This window comes from Heterodontus francisci, chromosome 19 (genome assembly GCF_036365525.1).
Source record: "Heterodontus francisci isolate sHetFra1 chromosome 19, sHetFra1.hap1, whole genome shotgun sequence".
In the NCBI taxonomy this organism is placed as follows: domain Eukaryota; kingdom Metazoa; phylum Chordata; class Chondrichthyes; order Heterodontiformes; family Heterodontidae; genus Heterodontus; species Heterodontus francisci.
Window position 1 is genome coordinate 43,001,867 of NC_090389.1, and position 19,153 is coordinate 43,021,019.

The 19,153-nt window shown below is 43.3% G+C and overlaps 1 protein-coding gene across 5 annotated transcripts in view; it reads left to right on the forward strand.

Moving 5' to 3' along the window:
* Positions 1 to 19,153, forward strand: part of LOC137380037 (chemokine-like protein TAFA-4) — a 314,371-nt gene that overhangs the window by 235,887 nt on the left and 59,331 nt on the right. The window lies entirely within an intron of this gene.

Sequence of the window (19,153 nt, forward strand, 5' to 3'; positions counted from 1 at the left end):
CACCTCACTCCCAGTGCATCTCCCAGTTAATATCTGCGTCTATAATCTATTTAGAAATTTGCCTCTTAAGTACGAAAATGCTGACTGCCCGTAATTTGGATCAGTGTTTCGAAGAACGCTATGAAGTCTGAAATTAAGGTCCATCATTTGTTGTAACAATTCTATCAATTAAATATTTTCGTGATAATCTGCAAATGCATTTAAACATCTGCAACACCAAAAATATTTAAAACATTCACCCAGTAGTAAAACATAATATTAAGCACAACTGCAGGTTTTAGAGATGGTTGTGTAGGTGAATATAAGCAGTCTGATTCACTGCCCTTGGCTGCTCGTAAGGTGAATTTATATCCATGTTGAAGATGAACAATGTAAGGTGTATGCTTTATGCAATGTACCATGACAAGCTGTAACTGTTTAAAAAAATCCCCCCAAAAAGAAATTAAACCTTTATCTTATGGATAAACGTGAGATGCTGCATCAGAAATAATTATGGTATATCAGAAACCACAAACATCCCTTTGTTCTCACCAGAAAAAGCAGAGGGAACACTTTCCGTTGCAGGGAATGATTCAGTGGTGAAAAAGGTCAATAAGGAAAGACAGTACTGCAGTCTCAATTCCGAATGATTCATTTTTAAAGCAGTGAGGAAATAATCACACCATGCTGTTCAAGTATGATACTCTCCTAAGGTGTGATTGAGGTAATATTATTCCGAAACTGAAGGGTAGTTTAGTGTGAAAGGACTACCTACCTTAAATAAAGAGCGCTTGATCATACCAGAGCCTATCTTCAGCTTAGTATAATTAGAAATAAATTGGAGGTTATGAATAAGATAGACCATGTTCTTAAGCTGTAGACTTTTGTATTCAAGTGTAGCATCAGTCAGCAGAAAACACAAGGGAATACGTTTTTCTTATCCTGTGCCAGGTAGCTCATGGTTTCCTGTGCTGTGAGCCTTAATACTAATTCTAAAGACTCTTAGGCAATGGAATTGCCCACAAGCTATGGTTAATCTGCTTCAGATAATACATAGTGCACAGAATGTTAATGTACAAATTGTCAATCACATTTATGTACTGCAGTAGAATGTGTACATTCTAATAATTACTGCATGTAGGAACCACTTCTATAATAAGAGATGTCCTTAGCAGTTCAATGTATTCGCTGTTGAAAAAAAATCTCTGGAAAGGGGATGAAAAGCACAGCACATAGGAACTGCAGGCATTGACCTTCATCTTTTGGGCGGCACAGTGGCGCAGTGGTTAGCACCGCAGCCTCACAGCTCCAGGGACCCGGGTTCGATTCCGGGTACTGCCTGTGTGGAGTTTGCAAGTTCTCCCTGTGTCTGCGTGGGTTTTCTCCGGGTGCTCCGGTTTCCTCCCACAAGCCAAAAGACTTGCAGGTTGATAGGTAAATTGGCCATTATAAATTGTCACTAGTATAGGTAGGTGGTAGGGAAATATAGGGACAGGTGGGGATGTTTGGTAGGAATATGGGATTAGTGTAGGATTAGTATAAATGGGTGGTTGATGTTCGGCACAGACTCGGTGGGCCGAAGGGCCTGTTTCAGTGCTGTATCGCTAATCTAAAAAAAAAAATTCACTCAAGAAATCTCTTTGAAATGAGTTCAGGACTCCAATCAGAGCTATAGTAGTAGTGACTTAGCACGTTTGACTTCTAGTCCAGTAGCCTGAGAAAGTACAATGGAAGTTCTGACATTTCCTGCAATCAGCCTTGCTTCAGTGTTAGCTACTTTGTCTCTGAGTCAGAAGGTTGTGGGTTCAAATCCCACTCTAGACACTAGGCTGGTAGTATAGTACTGAGGGTATGTGATATTGTTAGAGGTGCTGTACTTTTAATGAGACATTAAACTAAGACACCATCTGTCCTCTTGGGTGGATGTAAATAATTCCATGGAACTATTAGGAAAAAGAGGAAGGGAGTTCTCCTTGTGGCCTGACCAATATTTATCCCTTAATCAACATCACTAAAACAGATTATCTGGCCATTATCTTACTGCTATTTGTGGGTCCTTGATGTATATAAAATGTCTGCTGAGTTACTGACGTCCCAACAATGATTACACATCAAGAGTACTTAATTGGCTGTAAAGTACTTTGGGATATCCTGAGGTTGTGAATGGAACAAAATTAGACAATATATGGAGTAGGTTTAGGCAAGACCATAACTTTGAATGGAAAATGTGCTGTCAGAGAAGAATACATAACAAAGATCTTTGTGGCCAGTAATATGTGAGGCTATGAGATCCAAAATGGACTCTTGGAAATATTGGCTCAGCACCCAATCATCAATACCCTGGCCTGTGAGTCAGCTTTGCTTGTTGAGTGGAAGATATTTACAAGAATGTTGCCAGGGCTTGAAAGTTGCAGCTATGAGGAAAGATTTGATTGGCTAGGGCATGTTTTCCTTGGAACAGAGGAAGCTGAGGGGTGACTTAACTGAGGTGTACAATATTATGAGGGGCCTAGATACAGTAGACAGGAAGGACCTGTTTCCCCTGGTGGAGAGGTCAATTACCAGGGGGCACAGATTTAAGGTAGAAGGATTAGAAGAGACATGAGGAAAAACTTTTTCACCCAGAGGGTGGTGGGTGTCTGGAATTCACTGCCAGGAATAGTGGTGGAGGCAGAAACCCTCAATTCTTTTAAAAGGTACCTGGACATGCACCTGAAGTGCTTTAACCTGCAAGGCTATGGACCAGGTGCTGGAAGGTGGGATTAGATTGAGTGGCTAATTTTTTCGGCCGGTGCAGACACAATGGACTGAATGGCCTCCTTCTGTGCTGTAATTTTTCTATGATTCTATATATATCCAATCTTGTTATAATTAGATCCCAGAAATTGCCATAACGCAGACATGTTGCTATCAGTTCTTTTTATTCGTTTCATGGGATGTGGGTGTCGCTGGGCAGGTCGGCATTTATTGCTCATCCCTAATTGCCCATGAGAAGGTGGTGGTGAGCTGTCTTCTTGAACCGCTGCAGTCCATGTGAGGTAGGCACACCCACAGTGCTGTTAAGAGGGAGTTCCAGGATTTTGACCCAGCAACAGTGAAGGAATGACAATATAGTTCCAAGTCAGGATGGTGTGTGGCTTAGAGGGGAACTTGCAGGTGGTGGTTTTCCCATGCATCAGCTGCCCTTGTCCTTCTAGGTGGTAGAGGTTGGGGGTTTAGAAGGTACTGCCTGATTAGCCGTGGTGCTTTGTTGCAGTGCATCTTGTATATGGTACACATTGCTGCCACTGTGTGTCGGTAGTGGAGGGAGTGAATGTTTGTGGACGGGGTGCCAATCAAGTGGGCTGCTTTGTCCTGGATGGTGTCAAGCTTCTTGAGTATTGTTGGAGCTGCACCCATCCAGGCAAGTGGAGAGTATTCCATCACACTCCTGACTTGTGCCTTGTAGATGGTGGACAGGTTTTGGGGAGTCAGGAGGTGAATTGCTCGCCGCAGGATTCCTAGCCTCTGACCTGCTCTTGTAGCCCTGGTATTTATATGGCTGCTCCAGTTCAGTTTCTGGTCAATGGTAGCCCCCAGGATGTTGATAGTGGGGGATTCAGCGATGGTAATGCCATTGAATGTCATGGGGAGATGGTTAGATTCTCTCTTGTTGGAGAGAATGTTACTTGCCACTTATCAGCCCAAGCCTGGACATTATCCAGGTCTTGCTGCATTTCTACACGGACTGCTTCAGTATCTGAGGAGTCGCGAATGGTGCTGAACATTGTGCAATCATCAGCGAACATCCCCACTTCTGACCTTATTCTTGAAGGAAGGTCATTGATGAAGCAGCTGAAGATGGTTGGGCCTAGGACACTATCCTGAGGAACTCCTGCAGTGATGTCTTGGAGCTGAGTTGATTGACCTCCAACAACCACAACCATCTTCCTTTGCGCTAGTTGATTCCAACTAGCGGAGAGTTTTCCCCCTGCTTCCCATTGACTCCAGTTTTGCTCGGGCTCCTTGATGCCATGCTCGGTCAAATGCTGCCTTGATGTCAAGGGTAGTCACTCTCACCTTATTGTCGAAGTGTCTTATTGAAAGCAGATCTGTGATGGTCTGAAGCTATATAGGGGTCACAGGATCTGAAAAAGACACTGCCTACATCTTTGTATTATAGTACTGCAATGAGAAGCTTTTTATGTTGTCTGATGCAACATAAATGAGATGAGTGGAGTTCAGGTTGTTGAAGAACTCAAACAGGTTTATTAGACAGCTAACTATTATATACATTACAGAGATAACTATTTATAGGACTTTCCTCTTGGTGTTACAGTTACAGAGAGAGAGAGAGAGACTGGCATGTAGTCACATGACTGCATCCCAGTACTCAGCTGATTAGCATACTAAGATCTTAAAGGGACATCACTTTTAAAGGCAATCACCCATGTTTCCAAGGAAAAGTCTCCTATGCTAAAAGTAAAAAATACATCAAATTAGATAATATCAAAATTATTTACACCTGGATTGTGAAATTGTGAAATTTTACAAATATAGAGGCTTAGGACTCCATACATCGTTTCGGTGATTTAACAACTCTTCCAGATCTGGTTATGGTATAACCTTCTGGGGATGTGGATTTCACCCTTGGCTGTCCTGGGTTTGCAGGCATGTTGTCAATGCGTTGGCTGCTGTCCTGTTGATCTGTCACAGCCTCACCAGCGGAGCTTGCTCCCTCGAGTCTGCCGTGCACAATTGGAGTACTGTACACCTCTCTCAATTGGCTTTGGTTCCTTCTCAACACCACTCTGCTATATGTTGTAATCTCATAGGACCTAGGCTCACTGCACACTCTGGATACCTGTGCAGGCAACCATGTTTTCATTGTGGGTTGTATGACCCTGACCTTTAATCCGACATGTAACTGAGGTAGTTCCGCCCCTGCGGGTTGGTCATGCATCATTTTCATTCTCCCCTTTTTCTTGAGCAGTGTCTCCTGCACCTCAGAGAATTTGGACAGGTGATGGCTTGACAGAGTTGTCCGCACTTGTCTGCCAAACATGATCTCTGCTGGTGACAGTAAGCCCATATCCATAGGTGTAGCTCTGAGCATGGCAACAGCAAAATCTTGTTTTGTAGCCCTACACTTTAGGATAAGTGTTTTGACTGTGCGGACCATTTGCTCGACAAGACCATTAGACCGAGGGTAATGTAGTGCGGACGCCACATGGTTTATGCCCCATTTGGTGCACAGATCCCTGAAAGGTTTGCCCGTATACTGTGGCCCATTGTCAGAAATGATTTCTTCAGGTGCACAGAATAGACTGAATTCGCACTCTGTTGTGTCTGCGACAACCGTGCTTGAAGTATCTTTTGCCTGTCTGACAATTGAAAATTTGGAGAAATAGTCAGTGATGATGATAAAGTCTTCTCCATTAGCGGAAAATAGGTGGGTGGTGATTTTGGACCAAGGGACTGACGGAATCTCGTGAGGGTGTAGAGTTCTTTGTGTTGTCGTGGCTGATGGCTCTGGCATGCCTCACACATCCTCACTAACCCTTCAATGTCATTATTGATCCCTGGCCAATAAACAGTGTCTCGTGCTAGTCGTCTTGTTCACTCTATGCCCATATGGCCTTGGTGAAGTTGTGACAAGATGTCCTCCTGGAGAACTTTGGGCACAATCACTTGTTTTTCCTTGAGGGTGATGCCTCTTGAGATACTGAGTTCATCTCTAAGGCCAGAAGCATCTGAAGGTTTCTGGGACCTCTTTTACTGTTTCAGGCCAGCCTTCCACGATGACTCTCTACAGTGCCTTTAGTTGTGGATCACTTGCTGTTTCTGATTGTAGTTGGTCACATTTGTGCTGACCAAAATGCAATAAGTTAATTTTGAACACATTTTTCACCTCGATGTCCATGCTGTCTACTTGTAGATCCAGTGGAACTTCTTCATTCTTGCTTGGGTTTGGCAATCTGCTCAGCGTATCCAAGCTGACCATTTTAGGTTGTAGCAGACGTCGAAGTCGTACCCCTGTACCTGCACTAAGAGCCACTGTAGTCGAGTTGGTGCGTGTGTCAATGGTTTGCATCAGATCATCGCCAGTGGTTTGTGGTCAGTTTCCACAGTGGACTGCTTACCGAGCAGGTCGGTGTGGAATTTTGTGATCCCAAACACCAGAGCAAGTGTTTCACGCTCAATGTTTGAGTAATTGGATTGTGCTGAGGATAAACATTTTATAAATGGTACATCTTTTTTTAAGAGCTCTCTCCGTGATGATGCTTTGTCAGAAAAATTTGGAATGTATGGTGCCAGAAAGTTGAAAAATCCAAGACATCTCCGGAGGTCTTCCTTATCTTGTGTTGTACACAACAAGTGCATCTACCATGTTATTGTCATTTTGGTCTGAACAGTGTGACAGAACTGAACTGCCTTAGTGTATTCAGGAGAGAAATTTGAAATCTTGTCTTACCTTTGTATAACTCTGTAGTAAAACATGGATTTTTTTTTCAACTGGGCAATATGAACTCAAGTTCCCTTTCAGCCTTCACCTGGTCTTACTGTAACAGGGTTTTCATTTTAAACACACTGTTTTTAGCTCCCCTTGGTGAATCCTTGTCCACCGCTTTCCAATTATAAGGCAAAGAAACAAGTACAAGCAGGCTTTCTTAGGTTTAAAGAAGAAAGGTGGAATTTTATTAAACTTAATTTCTAATTTGGTTGATGCCTACGGATACACAACGCACCCACGCTACCATGCCTACGCGATAGACACATGCAAATAGAGACAGAAAAGAGCAGAAGAAAAATAAAATAGAAAGGTTTGAGGCAATATCTGAAGAGTTGTTGTTATGGTTCTTTGAGCTCACTGTAGTGTTCTTGATTGTAGGTATATCATGCTTTTTGTTGGGGCCCAGTATTATTCTTAAACCTTGTTCACTGTTGGAGACCTTTCTCTCTTGGGGTTCATGTCTTCAGTGGGTTTTGGAATTCCATGAGAAAGAGATGGGAGCAGACAAGACAGGCTGTGGCGAGCCAGCCAGGAGAGGTCTTTTCAATCCAGGAGCAAACAGCTTTCTGCAGACTCTCAATTAAAACTGTACAATTCAGAAACCCCCAGGTTGCCAAGCAGGTTAGTCATGTGACTAACTGGTCTGACCATGTCTTGGGTCTGTGTATTGTGTGTGTCAGGGAATGGTCCTTTGTCTACAAACACTGTCTGTTGATATGCAAAAATGTCTTTCCAGCCAGGGGCCTGGCAACCCCTTGTTTCAGGCCTTCTCTTCATCCCAGCAACAATTTGAAATTTAATGTCCATGTGGCGAAAATAATATGCCTCATTCTTGGCAGGTGGGGGCCTGCATGACACAATGCTTATGGATGAAAACATTGCATATACATGGTGCCACATGAACTCAGAAGATCTGACAAATAGTCACAAAAGAGGTGAAAATACATAATACAATAAAATAAAACAATCAACCTCTGCTTCAAGGTGACTAAATAAGTTTTTTATTACAGTTGATTTCATGAGTTTTAATAGTATTGTGGGACCATAATCTCTAATTCAATTTTTTTCTGTGAAACTTGAAACCCAGTGTCTTATGTATGACGTATGGGAAGAAATAGTTGCAGTGGGACATGAATTTGGCATGATTTAAACCAACACTTTGTCCTGTATTCTGCAAATTATATTATAGGAGATAAGTGTAATTTTTGCATTGGCGGATTTAGAACTGTTTAAAGGAGGGGCTGATTCTATTCTGAATGTCTGAGAATACCATCCTGGAAAATGTTGATTTGTGATACATTGTGGTGCATTTTTCAGTATTTTTAGGTATGCTGCAATTCATAATTTGAAGCTAAAAATAATTTAATCTGGAGTGGAGATATTACAAATCGCAATTGATTCTTGAGCTTTGCATCATCAGAAGGTAATATTGAGTAAAACATAGTAGGCCTACATATAGTTGAATAATAATGATCTGTAGGCTTACTTACATCAAAAAAATTGTGAAATAATAATAGGATATTTTTAAAGCAAAAGTCATGTAAAGAACATGGACTATAAATTTGGCTGCGCAAAGCTCATTTTCAGGCAATAACTGGCCTACTAAGCTCCCAGTATGGTGGGCTGGAGTATATACTCATTTACAGCCAGAACTGCGCTGCCTGCCATCTTGAGAAAGGAAAACAAATCAATTTTCTTTTAGCACACCTGACGCAGGCATTTGCAAATAAGGGATCTAATGCCTGCTCGAGGTTCCCTCTTTAAGATTGGTTTTCCATGCAACCTTCACACAGGGATTCCCCGCCAATCAAGAAGGTAAATAACTTGACTGTTCCCAACACCCAATCTCCCCCAATCCTGCCACATTGTATCTGGGGAGCCTTGGGCCTCACCATTAAGGCACAGGTAATCCATTCCTGTATCCCTAAAAATGGGTATGCCCTAATTTCTAGGTTTCTAAAAATAATTTGCATCTCTATTGTGCTCAAGTGCAGGAAAATGTTTAATTGCATTTTAAATTAAGATGAAAAACAGCAATTAGCAATAAATCATTCCGCAGGAGCACTAAGTAATTTTAAAAGTTTTCAACAGTTGCTCTTACTTCATTTCTCCTCCTCCATATCTCCCTTCCCTTGATTAATCTCAAATGAGCTGTTTACATTGTTAATAAACTTTTCTCATTCTCTCCCAATTTCACTCCCATACAACACAATTGGTGAGATAAGCTGCTGATATGTTGGGGCTGAAAGTCTGTGGCTTTTCTGTTGAGCTTCCTTTGTAATGTTGGTAGGGATCTGGCGGAAGGGCCAGAAACTAGTTGAGACCCAGATATGCGAGGTGCTAATCTCTCTTGGTAGTTTCTGTTGAGGCCACCCACTTCACACTCAAAACAAAAGGCCAGTGGCTTGCTTAATAGGGGATGTGAGTTGCATCCATTGTAGCATGAGCGCTCACTGCTACTATTTACACAAAGTGATTCCCCTTTACTCTGAAAACTTTAGCCTGCTCAGCAGTGGAGGTCATAGATGGGTGGATCCTGGCACTTCAATGGAAAATCAGGTATACGGGTTTTCAGACCATTTGTGTTTGGATTGTGTGCTTCTCTTCCAGTTGCTCCAAATCTCTTGTACTTGACCCAAATTTGACAAATGAATCCCACTGGGTTGTATTTCTGCAATGCAAATATGCAATAATGCCACTGAAAACCAAACACTGATGCACAGGATCAAATTCTTCATCACTGGTGGCAAGTTTATAAGCATTTCAGAATGTACATTATTTTACTCTTTGTTGTGCTTGGACTTAATCCTTGACTCTTTGAATGCCTAGTATATCAGCTTCTGACAGCAATCCAGATCTGCCTCAGCTATTACAGATCAAATCATTATGATATATTGTGTGCCTTGTTGACTTGCTACACTAATTTTCAAAGCACTTCTACCATCATTAATGTTATTGCTGCATTCAGCTTGACTTAAAATAGGTAGTCATTTGCATTCTCATCAGAGTTCCATCCTCACTGAAAATCTGCCATCTCTCCCTTATTTCAATCTCTGCTCATTAGCTTATTTTCTGCTTGCTTCATGATAGTGAGTGGGTCCTGAGAGATACCTTTAGTTCCTGATTGCTCTTCTTGTAAGGCAATATCAAATATCTCTTTGAAGGAATGAATTTCTTCACAGTTGCCAAGCTGTCATCACAGAAAGTGGACTGTTGACACTATGGTAGCAAACAATTGTGAAACAGGCTGCTCCATAAACAATAAGCGCTTTACAGGGCAGAAATTTAAATTAGTGAACGTCAGGTACATAATCATCCTGTGTGAGCTGTTCTTTTATGCCAGTGTTAACTCATTTATTTTGATTCATTTATTTTGAACAGATCAATCTCTGTGTAAAAATATTGGGCATGATTTTATGCAGACCGTGGGGGATGCTAGGTCAGAAAGGAGCATATATGTAGGGAAATCACAGATAGGTGTAGGAATTATAGGGTTGTAATAGTAGGTGATTTTAACTTCCCTAATATTGACTGGGAATGCCTTAGTGCTAAGGGATCAGATGGGGAAGAATCTGTTAAGTGTGTCCGGGATAGTTTTCTGAAGCAGTGTGGATGGTTCTACTAGAGAAGCGGCTACACTCGACCTCCTCTTAGGAAATGATGCTGGGCAGGTGGTTGATGTGTCAGTGGGGGAGCACTTTGGGACCAGTGACCATAACTCTATTAGCTTCAAGATAGTTATGGAAAAGGATAGGACTAGTCCTCAGGCTGAAGTCCTAAATTGGGGAAAGGCTAATTTTGATGGCATCAGACAGGAACTCTCAAAAGTTGAATGGGAGAGGCTGTTTACAGGTAAAGGGACATCTGGCAGGCTTTTAAAAGTGAGATAGGAAGAGTTCAGGGCCGGCATGTTCCTGCTAGATGGAAGGGCAAGGCTGGCAAGTTTAGGGAACCTTGGATGACGAGGGATATTGAGGGTCTGGTCAGGGCAAAGAAGCAGGCAGATGTCTGGTATAGGCAGCTGGGATCAAGCGAATCCCTCGAGGAGTATTGGGAATGTAGGGGGGCGAAGAGGGGCCATGAGATTTCCCTGGCAGATAAGATAAAGGAGAATCCTAAAAGATTCTATAAGTATACTAAGAGTAAAAAGGTAACTAGAGAGAGAAGGTCCCCTTAAGGATCAGTGTGGTAATCTATGTGTGGAGCCACGGGAAATGGGCGAGGTCTTAAATGAATACTTCTCGTCTGTATTTACCGTGGAGAAGATCATGGAAGCTAGTGAGTTCAAGGGAGGGAACAGCGATATCCTGGAGCATATTAACATTACAAAGGAGGAAGTGTTAGAGGTTTTGAAGCGCATTAAGGTGGATAAATCCCCAAGGTCTGACCAGGTGTATCCTAGGATGCTATGGGAAGCAAGGGAGGAAATTGCTGGGGCCCTGGCAGAGATCTTTGTATCATCGTTAGCCATGGGTGAGGTACCAGAAGACTGGAGGATAGCTAATGTTGTGCCTTTATTTAAGAAGGACAGCAGGGATAAGCCAGTGAACTACAGGCCGGTGAGCCTTACATCAGTGGTGGGAAAGTTATTGGAAGAGATTCTGAGAGACAGGATTTATATGCATTTGGAAAGGCATGGTCTGATTAGGGATAGACAGCCTGGCTTTGTGCGTGGGAAATCATGTCTCACGAATTTGAGTTTTTCGAGGAGGTGACCAAGAGGATTGACGAGGGCAGGGCGATGGACATTGTCTACATGGACTTTAGCAAGGCCTTTGACAAGGTCCCGCATGGTAGGCTAGTCCAGAAGGTTCGAACACATGGGATCCAGGGTGAACTGGCCAATTGGATACAAAATTGGCTTGGTGATAGGAGGCAGAGGGTGGGAGTGGAGGGTTGTTTGTCAGATTGGAGGCCGGTGACCAGTGGTGTGCCGCAGGGATTGGTGCTGCGCCCTCTGTTGTTTGTCATTTATATTAATGACTTGGATGTGAATGTAGGGGGCATGATTAGATGACACCAAAATTGGTGGTATAGTGGACAGTGAAGAAGGTTGTCTAAGGTTACAACAGGATATAGATCAACTGGGAAAGTGGGCAAGGGATTGGCAAATGGAATTTAATGCAGACAAGTGTGAAGTGATGCATTTTGGGAAGTTAAACCAGGGCAGGACATATACAGTGAATGGCAGGGCCCTGGGGAGTGTTGTTGAGCAGTGAGACCTTGGGGTGCAAGTACATAGTTTCCTGAAAGTGGCAACAGAGGTAGACAGGGTGGTGAAGAAGGGGTATGGCATGCTTGCCTTCATTGGCCGAGGCACTGAGTACAAGAGTTGGGACGTCATGTTACAGTTGTACTTAACGTTGGTTTGGCCGCATTTGGAGTACTGTGTGCAGTTCTGGTCGCCGCACTACAGGAAAGATGTGATTAAGCTAGAGAGGGTGCAGAAAAGATTCACAAGGATGTTGCCTGGTTTGGAGGGCTTGAGTTATAAAGAGAGATTGGATAGGCTGGGTCTGTTTTCCCTGGAGCGAAGGAGGCTGAGAGGGGACATGATAGAGGTATATAAAATTATGAGAGGCATAGATAAGGTAGATAGCCAGAGTCTGTTTCCCACGGTAGGGGTGAATAAAACTAGAGGGCATAGATTTAAGGTGAGAGGGAGGAGGTTTAAAGGGGATCAAAGGGGTAAATTTTTCTCCCAAAGAATAGTGGGTATCTGGAATGAGCTGCCAGAGGAGGTGGTGAAGGTAGGAACAGTAGCAACATTTAAGAGGCATCTGGATAGGTACTTGAATGAGCAAGGCATAGAGGGATATGGAATTAATGCAAGTAGGTGGGATTAGTATAGATAGGCATTATGGTCGGCATGGACACGGTGGGCCGAAGGGCCTGTTTCTATGCTGTACGACTCTATGACTATGCAGCAGCTTGTCAAATTAAAACATCTCAACCACCCCTTACATTTCACATGGCACGTCTGTTATTATGTTGGCACGTTCTGCAGTCATTTTGCATATAGACATTGACATAATATGAATGTCTTTTTTTTAGTAGAATATATTTGCTAGGAGACCAAGTCAATCCCCTGCTCCTGAAAGATCACTACTGTAGCCCTGAATGCCAGGCATGGCTTTGGATTTAACATTGCATCCAAAGGATAGCACATCTGATAAAGCATAATTCCCTTATACATGCACTGAACTGGCATACTAGATTATGAAATCAGGGTCTGGTGGTGATGATGCTACTAACTTAATTAAGTTAACAATGATTTCTCTCAGTATTTACTCTGCTAACATTTGCTCTGTTGCAATATGCAAGAAAACAAACATATAGCAGTTTTAAAATGCAAGTACAATTTCATGTTTTTATTTCAATTAAGTCAAAATAATAATGCATGTTAAATAGCCTCAATATGACTAGGTTTGGTATGTAAGCCTGGCAGGCAAATATTGGGCTTAATTTTATTTTGATCTCAGGGGAGCTGGCGATGGCCAGAGTGTGGGGAGGACCCTGCCTTGGCCATTTGTGAGACCCCTGACCGAATTCAACTGCGGGCAGGCAATTGACTGCCTGCCATTGGGAATGCCGTCCCCTTAAAGGGACAAGATACTACCCCAAGAGCTGCCAGCCAAACAGAGGGCTGGCAGCTCAGCTGTCCCAGCAGTGCCACCAGCAGCAGTGGACTCTGCTGGGACTCCACCAATCATGGGCACTGCTCTGGGACCAAGGTAACTGGGGCCGGGGTCGCCGGGACCAGTAAGGCAAGTCCTGGCAAGGGGATGGGGGGGTGTTGGTGGTTGTTTGAAGGTGGTAGGGGTCTTGCCGTGGTGGCAGCCATTGCACCCGGGTGCCCTTCTGTGGGCTGTGGATTACCCCTAAAGGAGCGACACCCTCCATCGCCACCCCCCCCCCCCAACCCCAAGCTCACTGAGAGGCTGTCAGGTTTTACCTGGCAGTGTTTCCACATGGCAGCGGGCCCCTCCAACGTTAGTTATACGGGAGCAGAGGTGGGAAGCTGCCCTTAATTGGCACTTAAGTGGCTCAAATGGCCCTGGGTGGGAGGGTGGAGAGGGGGCGGGGGGAGGCATTGTCGTCCACGTATCCCACTGTGAACTAAATGGCATGGTCGCAGGAGAACATCAGGCACGCCACCCGATGCCTCCCATCCCATTTTGTTTGTGCCCACCCTCCTCCCACCTCCCATCCCATCTCCAAGATCGGATAAAATTCAGCCCATTCTGTGTGACCCGGGGTACAGAAAATATCCAAACTATGCTTTGGACACACATAAAACTGAAGATTAACAATGTTGCATGCAGTTGTAGAGGGCAGGATTAAAATTACCTTATCACCATTCGCCCTTAAAATTTGATCACCATCAAATAATGCCTTTGAGTAACTTTGGTGTAATCTGGAAAACTATGTAGATTAATTAACACTATCAGATTAACTGGGATTCAGGAGGGTCCTGGAGTAAAAAAGTTAACTCTATTGTGCCAGTGAATATAAGCTAACTGAAAATGAGGAAAAGTGTCTAGTGAGTGGTTGGTAGATAACTGGTGCATTTTATTGCACATGTGAAATGCTAATAAACATATTTGTAACAGAAAAGTAAATCTCAGAAGGAGGCAATTAAATGTGATGCAGATAAAAAGTAATTAGTTGTGAATTTGTGAGTTATCTGTTGAATTATTTGGATAAATGGAAAACAGGCAATAAACTTAGAATTTAATATGAGATTAATATTCTGAAACTGAAACATTTTCTATCAAGAATCTAGAGAAGATTGTATTGTTCATTACAATATTAGCAGATGGCAGAATGGATTAAATGAAGGACTCCCCATTACATATTATCTTAAGATACACAGAGGCTTGTATATGATACAGTGCTGTGAGTTTTCATAACTTAATACAGTTTATTATTTCCTCTGAATGAAGTTATCTTTTATCAGGATAACTCTCTTACCAAATTTGGCAAAATAAAAGATTTAAAATATACGCTAGATATGCTGGATGTGAGGCGAGGCGGAAGAGTCAGAGACCCGATGCAGCAGTGGTATAGAAAAGGGGAAAATTGTGCTAAAGGAGAAAGCAGAGAATCTGGGAGAGAAAAATTGCAGCCAGATGGAAGAGACAAGTGGCAAATTTCAGTGAGTCTGACCTGTGTTTCAATTTATCGGAGACACAGCACAGAAGAGATGTACTGTTCATAGTCAGGGCCCAGAAACCCATGGAGAGAAGTGGTAATGACAGTGATTGCCATCTCCATGACCTTTAGGGCTCCTTTGCAGTGGAGCAAGAAGTTTATCGATCTTATCAGAGCAACCAAAGTAAGCTCCACATGACCCTTCCTTGCAGTCTCTTGATGTGTGGTATTGCTTCATTTATTACCCTCATGGAACGCTAGGATTCTAGCTGGAACCAGTGATTTCTCCCATCTTGTTTCATCTGTGACCTACAAATATATCATCTCTCACAGTAGGCCGTTCATGATCAAGCCTCCCTAACTCACATCACCCATCCTTTCCTGTTTCTGCTCCTCATAACCATGGGTGCCAAACTATTCTAACAAAATACTTCTCTGAGTCTACACTGCTGTACAAAAGTTTTTGTTTTCTTTTCCCTCACAGGAGAAGGTGGCCCATTACATTCAGAAATCTTAGGCACTACTTAAAGCCAGCCTACACCTCTTAAAGTTGAGGTGCAGTGTGGCTGGAACAGGTGCAGGAAGTCATTCTGCAACTGATTCTGACCTGGAAAAGACAGAAGAATGGTATAACGTGGCAGAGAGTGGGCTCCAGGAATTTCTGATGCTGCACTGAGGCCTTGGAGCAGAAGGTTGAAACGAGGAGAGATGTTATCTCGCCATAGGGGACTAGGAGATACTCCTGAAACACGCTCAGAAGGCAGAGGGAGCAGATAGCCTTTGCGGTCAATGCCAGGAGTCTAGACCCAAGGACTTGTATGCAGTGCCACAAAAACTTCAATGTCCTCACACGAGTGATCAAGGCCAATGAATGTATCTTCAAATGCCATATTCCACCGACTGGACCATTATCCTCACACATTGCTCAATGCACCACACACCCATCATTCACCTACCAACAATCTCTAGCAATCGTGACTCAATCTTATGTTCATAGCTTCACCTCACCCTCACACACTTAGCATTATTGCAAGCCTCACACCCACATTAAAACCTGGCTACTCGACCCAAACCTGACCAAACCCGACTATGTGTGTCGAGGTCGGGTTGGGTCTATGTTCTGTGTCCAGCATTTGGGCTCGGGTCGGGTCGGGTCGGGCTGGACTGTACTGTTTTGTTTTGTATTGTTTTCTTCTTAATCTACGATTTTTTTCTTAATCTACGATTTTTTTCTGTTTCAAAAGTTTATTGGATACTTTCGGGTCGGATCAGGCATGAGAAAAAATTAAAGGACTCGGGCCCGAATCGGGTTCTGGTTGGCTGTTGTCGGGTCGGGCCTGGGTCAGGTTGCACACTGCCAGCTATTCAACATGGCAGCCACATCACCCAAACAGATTGCATCACACTCGCTGACACACTTCCCTCTCTCTTGCAGGACAAGTTGGTGCATAATCAGAGGCTGCAGGTGCTAACTGGCAGGAGACTGGCATGGCTTCATGTCCTTACCTTGATGGAGGAGATGGTGGTGGCCATCATTGGAGTGGCCATTCCTGAGGCTCTGGCAAGTGGTGGGGCTGAAACATCAAAGGTGACAGTATTCTCATACCTAATGTTCCTTCTCACATTCCACTTTCCTCTCATCCCACAATCTCTTCTGATTTCTGTGTTGAATATGGTATAAGCATGCACCTCTTGCTTACCCCCTCCCTCACTTCACAACAGCCTGAACCTTGTGCCTTTTTCCTTTCAGATACTGAAGAACTGCAACCTGGCTAGGTGGAACAGCAAAAATTGGAAGAACAGAAAGGCAGTGAGGAAGAAGAAACACCGTCATTTGTTCTCACACTCACAGCCATGAGCTCAGATACTGGCATTGTGTGTACTTTAGAGGATAGCTTAGAGGAGGAAGCTGCATGTGGTGACACACCGCGTATGAGTGGCCTCCAGCCAGGACAGGGGGAAAGGGTAGCGCAGGTGCCAACTCACCCGAGGGTGAGGTTGCACGCAAGTTCTCCTGCAGAGGTCTCAAGTGAGGACTACGATGGGTTGTCCTACAAAAGAAAGCTGTTGGGTATTGTTATGAATGCTGGACATTGTAGTATGGTTATATTTTAAAAACTGTGATCTTTGCAGTGCAAAATGGATTTGGAAGTGACATGTGACTTCATACCAATTCTGCCCGGAGACAAGCGAGGGATCTTGGTTACATGAGAACCAAGAACCCAGGTCAAATACCCTTTAAAAGCAGGGTACAGGAATGTAACACCTAAAGGACAATTACTTTTACTCTCTCAGACTCAGATGGTAAACAGTGAGCCAGATGCTCTAAAATGCAAATCTGAGTTGCAGTTGGAACATTTGGAAACTGAGGCAGGCCCAGGTGGTTTTTGTTATGGTTAGAATTATGGTCTCTGAGAAATTGTAAAAGGCAAACAACTATTGACTGTTGATCTGGATAAATTCAACAGACTTTCCTAGGTCTGGAGGCTGAACTTGAATTCTTGTCATGTAATTCTTTAATCAGTCTGGGGAGTTCATACCTCTCGTTTTAAAGTTATTGGTCTCTACTGAGGTTGTAACAGAATGCACAATGAAATGCTTGGTGCATTTGCAGGCATGCCAGAAAGCCTGCAATCAATGTCAAGGAACATGGAGGAATCTGGCAACAATGTGGCACAGAGCTTTGTGTAGAGCTTGGAGCCCATCCTTTCCAGCGTGGAAGTGGTGGCCCACTTCATTAGCACACATGTGGAACCAACTATCATGCAGTGTCCGATGGCCATTGTCTCAGCTTTCATTGCAGCACAAGCAGAAGCCACCCAACATCTAGGTGCTGCAGTAGCAGCTCAGACTGAAGTCATGCAAGCTCATCTTGCTGCCACGGAAGCTTAGACTGCTGCCATCATAGCTGCGAATACCAGTGTTCAAAGGAGCTTGCAGGGTGTCACCACAGTCCAGCAATCTGTCCTCCAACAGGTTACTAGGATTGCTGAAATGCTGAGGGAATGAAGAGTGAAAATTGTGAAGGTACCAGCCACCCCGGCCTTCGGGAGAGCAGCAGCCTGAGGACCCCTGGCCCGAACATCTTGTGAGAGCAGGAACAAAATCATTCCCACCTACCTTTGGGCTCTTCCAATTCTCCTTAGATAGGGGGGTGGGTCCAGAAGACTGGAGGATTGCAAATGTTACATGAAAACAGAAACTGCTAGAAATATGTAGCAGATCTGACAGCATCTGTGGAGAAAGAAACAGAGTTAATGTTTCAGTATCTGACTTGTGTCTTGAATTGCAGCCCCCTAAGCTAGAAATATACCACTTTTGGCCCCGAATAATCATGGATTTTTGGGGCCCTACTTCATGCTATAAGACAATTAAAAGTGCACAATATTAGTAATTCTGTAAAAGGAGGCAAATGCTGACAACACACAGCAGGATAGTCAACATCTTTGGAGAGAACAGGTAAGTTAACATTTTGGGTATGGAACCTTCTGCAACAAATAGAAAATATGAAATATTTTCCATAGGAATGGAATCAGAAAAGGGAATGGAGAGAAATATTTATATAATGCCTAAGGATACCCCAGAGAGGAATCACGTGTAGGATAATGTAACAGATCATGTGAATCATGTAATGGAGTGGCGTAGTAGGACATCGATGAAACAAAATGTATATAAATAGCTAAGGAAGTGGGAGACCTGCAAAAACATTAGAAAATGGGAGATAATCTACGTAGAAGCTCCCTCAATTCCTCACCCCAAAGCATATTTGTTAATCTATATACATAAAAATTAGCCTTCTTTAATAAGGAGCCTCCTCCCCCGTCTTTTTCTGGTAAAATAAAACTGATAATCATGTTCCCTGTTGTACTTTGTTCTGCTGGCTCAGGAATAATTAAACTTCACTCGATATTCTTACAAGTTAGGGCTACAAGCATGATATTAATTTGACATTATTCAACTTGCCCTTCTTTCATCTGAAGGAGTGCTGGTGCTTCCAAGATTACCTGCATCATTACAACAGTTAATGTAGCCAGTCCCAATGGAAATTATAGAAACCTCACTACAAAAAAAAGGAATGTTTACAGATGCAGCTGTGGCTGTATAAATCAGATGGGAGAATGGAGCATTTTAAAAACTGTTTTATAACTTAAAATTCATTACTGCTTCATTACTAGATGTACGTAAGAGGGAATTTGTAGTGTTAAATGGGGACAGAAGGGGACAGTCCATTATGAGACAGAATTTGAGTCTGCCAATGCCCGGACAAATAGGGGATTGATTTTTCTCATCATTGCCCTATATAAAAAGGGGATGGAGGCTTGTTTCACTTTGTTTCTACCTGCATCTTGGTAGATGCAGCCCCAATGTATTTATATAACTGACATGGGAGGGGACGTTCCTGGCCTTCTGCATTAATTTTTTGGCAATGCGGCTAGGGTTATCTAGATACAGGGACACCCCAAGATTTTGGTGGTGGGCTTGTGCCAGGACCACTCGTAGACTGGAAGATTTGTGAGGTTCTGGCAG